At 41.8% G+C, this 7462-nt stretch overlaps 1 non-coding gene across 1 annotated transcript; it reads left to right on the plus strand.

The window, feature by feature from the left end:
* Positions 1–4658: 4658 nt before the first annotated feature.
* On the plus strand, positions 4659–4765 carry LOC120271245. The gene has a single exon (XR_005539864.1). It is a non-coding gene; the product is annotated as a small nucleolar RNA R71 (small nucleolar RNA).
* The last annotated feature ends 2697 nt before the right edge of the window (positions 4766–7462 follow it).

Here is a 7462-nt window from a genome sequence, read left to right on the forward strand (position 1 = left end):
TGTTGAATGATTTCTCCTTTAGAGTGACACTAGGGTTGAGAGTCCATCTTGGTAACCGTTGTTGATGAGTGACACATTACGAGAGTTAGACATTGCTTGATTGGATTGGGATGAGAGGGTGAGTTGAGAGGTAGTGGAGCGTCCCCTTTCCCCTCTGGTGTGATTTACTCTACTTCCATTTTCTTGAATTCTTTGCAGTCAGAATAGAGTGAAGTTTTAGAGGATAAACTCCGCTGGGGCTTAGTTGCCCGAGCAACAGAGTGAAGCGTTGAAGTGACTCTATTGTCTGGGCTTAAATGTGACTAGGGGCCTTTCGCATAGACCAGAGGGTTAGATCTATACATAGGAAAAGAGTTTATCACTTGGATTTCCTAGAACTCATGCAACTTTACACAGTGTGAGGTGTTGAGACTAAGCGATTTCTCCGCCGGGACATAGTGTAGAGTTAGTCATGACTGACCTTAGATTTGGGACCTTGTGCTTAAGGATTTCCACGACTCATTGAGCATTGATTAGGAAGTATAATAGTTGGTCTTGCACTTGAAACATTAATCCTAGGGGGAGGATTGTCCGAGTACCCCACTTCAATCGATTGCCTTACCTCTCACTTACTTGTGCCTCTCATTCTTGCTTCTTTTATCTTTATTCACATTACATTTTATCGATACTATCATTGTTCACTTTCACGTGGCTAAGTAGAAATTTAAGTATTTTTACTCCCTACTCCCTTTGGATATGATACCCCACTCACCTGGGATTTATTACTCGACAAACCCATGCACTTGCGGGTCACACGCAAGGGGCAATGTCAGAATGGCATATATGTATCTGTAGCTCGGCCGGGACAGGCACGTGGCCTTAGACACTCCCAGCACATACTGCCCCTGTCCACATAAAGTGCTATATGATCTCTAAGGAGTCAAACTGCCACGATAATCCGTCGGAAGTGCTCATACTCCTCAGTGGCAGTAAAAGTCTCATCGTATAGTCCCAATCAGATCAAAAATTATGTGACGCTAATAGTATAGTAATGTCCAAATACTTTCAATTGTATTGCATCACCACTATCAAATCTAGCATATGATCGGTCAAACTCAAATGACGACAGAACCTCTAATGTCAGTGCACGGATAGCTCCTCAATCTCATCAACTATCTCATCTCCCCGCTGAATCTCTCTCAATGCACTCAAGTCTGGAAATCTGGACTGTCCAAACTTGAGTTTAGCTAACCGCTCAAAGCGAGCCTAATGCTCGGGAATCGAGAAATCTAGGCGCTCTAGCTCAGGTGAGGTCTCTCCGGGGAGCTTGCCCGCTTGCTTCTTCGTCCTTGGGGTCATACCTGCAAGTATTGAAATGAAAATGATCAAATCCACTCAAAATAACAATACTGCAGAAATCCACACAGTCATGTGGAAATTCTACACGCCCGTGTGGATCCACTGGCCTTGAAATCCGCACGGCCAATATGCTCAAAATCCAAAAATACAACTCAATATTGTTTCTAAACTTATTCTAAGCATGCAATAACCACATTAGACTAGAAACAAAACAAATTCACCAGTTTAGTCGAATAAAATCAAATAATGGCGAAAGAAAAAGAGAGAATGAGGGTTTACCGACAAGATGAAGTTGAAAACCTTGAAAAATGGCCGAAAAACTCGAGTAAAACCTCTCTAAATCAATGGCACAAGGTCAGGAGAGAGAAGGGATTCATTCACTGAGTGTTTGGGAGTGAGAAGATGAAGAAACGTGAAGAGATTTTAAAGAAAACCCGCGCCTCTTGATGTTCTGTACATCCACACGGGGGTGTGGAAATTATCCACGCCCGTGTGACTCCACAAGAGAGCTTCACAGGGGCATTCACATGCCCCTGTATGCTCTCAGGATAGCATAATTTGTCTCTGAATGCATCCACACGGGCGTGTGAAAATTCCCCAGGCCCATGTGCCCACCCACAAGGGCATCCACACGCCTATGTGGCTTCTATGTCCAACCTAGAAAAATTCTAAGTGTTCCACATGCCCCCGTGAAAATTCCACACAAGCGTGTGGATCTTCACAGGGATACTCACAAGAGCATCCACACACCCCTGTGTCTTCTCGGGATGGTGAGGTTTTATTTGTAGGAAATCACACGGGCGTGTGGAAATTACCCACGTCCGTATGTAATGCACATGGTCCGACACATGGGCAGACACACCCCCCTGTGTCTTCTCGAGATAGAGCTCTAAATGTCTGCAGAGAAACACACACTCGTGTGGAAATTCCACACGGGCATGTGACCATCACGAGGTGACTCACAGGGGCAGACACACACCCCTGTGTCCTCTCGGGATGAGCTCTGAACGAAAACACACGCCCGCGTGGAATTTCCACATGGCCGTGTGTCTTCTCTGGATGACCTAGAAAAATTTGTAGGCTTTACAGAAAATTTTTAAACAAATACACTCATTCAAAGCCTGCCTATATATATGCACAAGTAACCAGAGAAACATGAAAAACACGCTCAAACGACCAAAATACTTCGCCACACACAAGTAAGCACATGAAAATACCAATGATCGACAAGAAAAGCACTGCAATTTGTATGTAAAAATCAAGACACCAATACTCAAAGCCTTATTCATGTAAGTTCTAAACTAAAAACTAGAAAAATAGTAAAGACTTGGGTTGCCTCCCAAGAAGCACTTGTTTAACGTCACTAAGCTTGGTGTACCTCTCCTTACCTCACGGGGTCTCATAGATGAAGATTTCCCTCTTACCCATAACCTGAAAACATGATGAACATAATCTTTTAAGGGTTGAGGAGGAGTTTTCGAGCATGTTACCACATGAGGGTTTGTCATCCTCACTCCATTCTTGTACATCCCCGTTAGCCTTGGGGCATTTCTTGTGGCGTCTCCTTGCTCGCTTCATCTTTCGGAGCACCTTCTTCACGATCCTCGGGGTAGATGGTACCTTTTCCTCTAGACCAAGCATCAAGACTTCTTCATTTTCCACTTCTTTGGTCTAGTACCCCTTCATATGGGTCCGAATTCATCATTTAATGCACATATTCATCTATTAGTTCATCGGTAGTGTCAAGAAAGTAAAGAGTATCATCAAAGTCAAGAGAATGTCGCATGGCTTCGGCAAGGTGGTATGTCAACTTGTCGTCACCAACCCTCAGTATCAACTCCCCAACGTCCATGTTGATAAGTGCCTTGGAAGTGCGCAAGAATGACCTCCTAAGTATCAAAGGAACATCTACATCCTTGTCGACATCCAACACTACAAAGTCCATAGGAAATACGTGCTTGTCAACCTTGATAAGCACGTCTTCAATGATGCCCCTCGGATGCCTAACCGTTCGGTCCGCCAATTGAAGTGTCATGCGAGTGGGCCTAGGCTCTCCCAAGCCTAGTTTCTGAAAGAACGAGTATGGCATGACTTTAATACTAGCCCCTGAATCTGGCAATGCCATCTCTTCACCCATACTACCAATGTTGCACGAGATGATGAAGCTTCCAGGGTCTTTCTTCTTATTTGGCATATTCTTTTGTAACACCGCTGAACAAGAGGCATCTAAAATCACCGATGCACTCTCCTCCTACTTCCTCTTGTTGGTCAAAAGATCCTTAAAAAATTTTGCATAACGGGGCATTGGAGACAACGCCTCCACAAAAGGAATATTGATGTGTAATTGCTTGAATAGACCCAAGAACTTCTTGTATTGTTCATCATTTTGGTTGTTCTTCAATATTGAAGGGTAAGGAATTCTTTGCTTGTAAGGTGGGGATGCCACCTCTTTCTTCTTGTTAGTTCTTTCCTCATCTTTCCACGACCTCAGGTGCATCAACATTGGTCTTCCCACTTGGAAACCTATCCTTAATCTCACGACCACTTCTTAAAGTGATCACCTTCACATGTTCTCTCGGATTAGTTTCGGTGTTGCTAGGTAAACTCCCTTGAGGTTTCTCCGATAGAGAGTTTGCAATTTGCCCCACTTGAGTTTCTAGATTGTGTAATGAAGCGGTGTGGTTGCGAAGTATAGCTTCAACCGACTAAAATTGTGTATCCGATGAGTGAACAAATCTAGTCAAAGCTTTCTCTAGATCGGTCATCCGATTCTCCAAGCCTGAAACTCGATTCTCCATGTTCAGGGCTTGTTGTTGTTGTTGAAACCCGGTGGTGCCATGGCCTTTTGTTGCCCTTGGTTATTACAAGAAAAGTTGGGATGTCTTCTCCACCCTTGGTTGTAGGTGTTGCTATAAGGATTACCTTGTCCTCAACCTGAATTACCCACAAAGTCTACTTGTTCAGTTGGCGCTGAAGTAGCAATCAAAATAGGACAATCAGATGGCATATGTGAACCCCCACAACCAGCAAAACTTGTGATTGTGGCTACCCTTGGTGAAGTCAATGTATCCAATTTCTAGCTTAATGCCTGCCTCTACTTGGGCTGCTAAGGATGTAACCGCATCAATATCATGAAGTCTGGCCACTTTCTTCCTTTCTCTTACATTCCATTGGTAGCTATTCAAACCCATTTCTTTAATTAATTGCCAGGCTTCTTCGAGAGTCTTGTTCCCCATTGTACTCCTGCAGCGGGATCTAGAAGTTGTTTGTTGCTTGATCTCAACCCGTTATAAAATGTATTAATTATCATCCACTCGGGGAACCCATGTTGTGGACACATCTGCAAAAGGTCCTTGAATCGTTCCCAAGTATCAAACAAAGTTTCAAGTTCCATTTGAACAAATGAAGATATTTCATTACGAAGCTTTACCTATTTTCCCGGAGGGAAGTACCTTGCAAGGAAAGCTTTGACCATTTCGTTCTATGTTGTGATGGAAGCTCTTGGCAATGAATGAAGCCACTGTTTAGCCCTTCCTTTCAAAAAGAATGGAAAAGCCCTCAAGCAAATTGCGTCATTAGAAACCCCATTGATCTTCAACATGTCACACACTTCAAGGAAGTTCTCGATATGATTGTTCAGGTCTTCATCGGCTAACCCATTAAATTGTGCAGACTGTTGAACCATTTAAATAAAGGCTGACTTCAACTCAAAATGCTTTATTGTGTCCCATGAATAGTAGTCTAACAAAAGCTGAAAGAGTTCTTTGTTGGCCCTCTTGTTCAGCCATGTTTTCAGATCCTTCACCCTTTATCTCAACTGAATGATTCTATTCTTGCACAGGTTCTTTACCCCTTCTACGAAGTGTTCGTTCAAGTTCAGGATCTCCTTCAACCAATGTCAAAGGGTTCCCTTGGGTCATAACCTAGAGCTGCAACCAAAGAAAGAAAAACAAATCACAACGATGGAAAAATAAGAAAAATGTGAAATAGAATGATGGATAGCTAAAATAGCAAAGTGCAAAGTGTTTCTAAAACTCCTACTCCCCGACAATGACGCCAAAAACTTGACATACCCCTTGCATGTGACCAGCAAGTGCACGGGTTTGTCGAAGTAATAAATCTCAGGTGAGTGGGTTATCGTATCCACAGGGAATAGTGAATAGAAACACAATGATTGCTACTTAAATAAATGAAGATGAAACAATAATGGTGTGAATAAAATCAATGCAAAACGGGCATCAATCCTCAACAAAATACATGCAAAGTGTATAAAATACATATAGGAAAATATCTACATTTAGACACTTATCACTTGTTTTTGTCTAACTCTCATGGTGTGTCACTCACTCACAAGGATTACCAAAGTAGACTCTCAACCCTAGTGTCACTCTAAGGGAGAAATCATTCAACAAGCATTCAAGATTGGAACTCAATTAAAGACATCAATTAAGGAAAACATAATAAAAGGTCAGTGAAACAATAGCATCCTAGGGTTTACAAGTCCAAGTACCCACTAGGGGGTTTAGCTCTCCATGGAGCAAGATACAATCAATAATGAAATCAAAAGTAAAAACATGTAATCCATAAGAAAAACCCCCTCGGTATTCATGTCGATGGTCTTGTGGAGTAGCCTCGTCCTCTCCAAAGGTCCCCTTGTCAAGCCTAGGTCACACCTCACTAGACCGGTGTCGACGAAAGCTCCCCCAATAACTATCTTCCAAGAGAAACGCGGTGTCGAAGTCGTACAACCACTCCAAAATCATTGCCAAAGACTCTCTATACCCTAGTCGCAAGCCTCTCAAAAGATGGAGAAAAGATGGATAGAAGGATTTTGAAATTGGCCTGAATCGCGGCTTTATATAGGGCTGGAATCAGGAATCCACACGCCCATGTGAATCTATAGAACTTGGTTTTTCAGCATCCTATGAACAATAACTGCTATAGTAAATTAATACAATGATTTACTACAGTACCTGCTATAGTACTCTGCCAAAATACTACTGAATCCACACTTTTCATCGAGGCAACACAAACAGGCACACGTCTATGTTGTAGATCATGTTGCATCTTCAAGTAAAAGCACATTTGAGAGGAATCTTGCTAGCCTTTCATAAGTCAGAACACATGAGTGTGACTGCCTTTGTGGCCCCCAATTTACATATTCCATCAAGCATAATGGAGGTTGGTACACACTCATATGTCTTCAAGCACAACTTGCGTCTTCTAGTGTGTCCACTTCAATATTCCATCAACATAATGCATTTTCAATCTACTTTGGCTCCTTTCTTCTCTATTTGGCTCCACAACCCTATATGCGCAAAAAAACACAAAAACACACGTATTAGCAATAAAACATGATAAAAGTAATGCTCATTGTAAGAAAAGAATACTTCATATTCTTAGTACACAAACACTTATCAAACTCCCCCACACTTATACTTTTGCTTGTCCTCAAGCAAAAATAAAACATTGAAGCATAGAAGAAGGAAATATTGAATGTGCTTGGCCTTAGGTTCACCAAAGCATGCAAGGGAAGATTTCTACAAGTAAGGGAAATTTCAACACTAAATACGAAAAATCATTACTCTAGCTAAAAACTCGAATAAAAAAGGACAACAAACCCAAAATCGTGTAAGTGTGTGTAAACTCACTCAAGTTGACCCAACTTATACTCCTCAAAGTTCTAGGTATAAAGGGACTTATTTATCTACAAAACAACACAAAATAAAGAGATGGTAGTAGCTTCACAGATCCTCTAAGGTAGCCCTTTCCGAAGCGGCCGCTAAGATGGCTTTCACACTTTCGAGGTGGTAGCTTTTTCTACCAGAGTAGTAGCTTTCCCTCATCCCATGAGATAGCTGTTTCTCTCATTAGGGCATAACTAGTATCCGACTTATGAGAGTAGCTTCATACTTCATAGGTGGTAGCTCTTTCCACCCCAAATGCATAACTAAAACAAGAATTTTTTTTTCAGCAAAATTAACACATGAAAACACAACTAACTAGTCCCTTAAACATCGAACTTGAGTTTCCAAAAGAGTTTAATGAGCAATTAGTGCAACAATTGTCATTCAGGCAAAAATTCCTATAAATTAAAGTAAAAACTAGAGCATGAGAACATTCA

Source organism: Dioscorea cayenensis, chromosome 10, assembly GCF_009730915.1.
Source record: "Dioscorea cayenensis subsp. rotundata cultivar TDr96_F1 chromosome 10, TDr96_F1_v2_PseudoChromosome.rev07_lg8_w22 25.fasta, whole genome shotgun sequence".
NCBI lineage: Eukaryota > Viridiplantae > Streptophyta > Magnoliopsida > Dioscoreales > Dioscoreaceae > Dioscorea > Dioscorea cayenensis.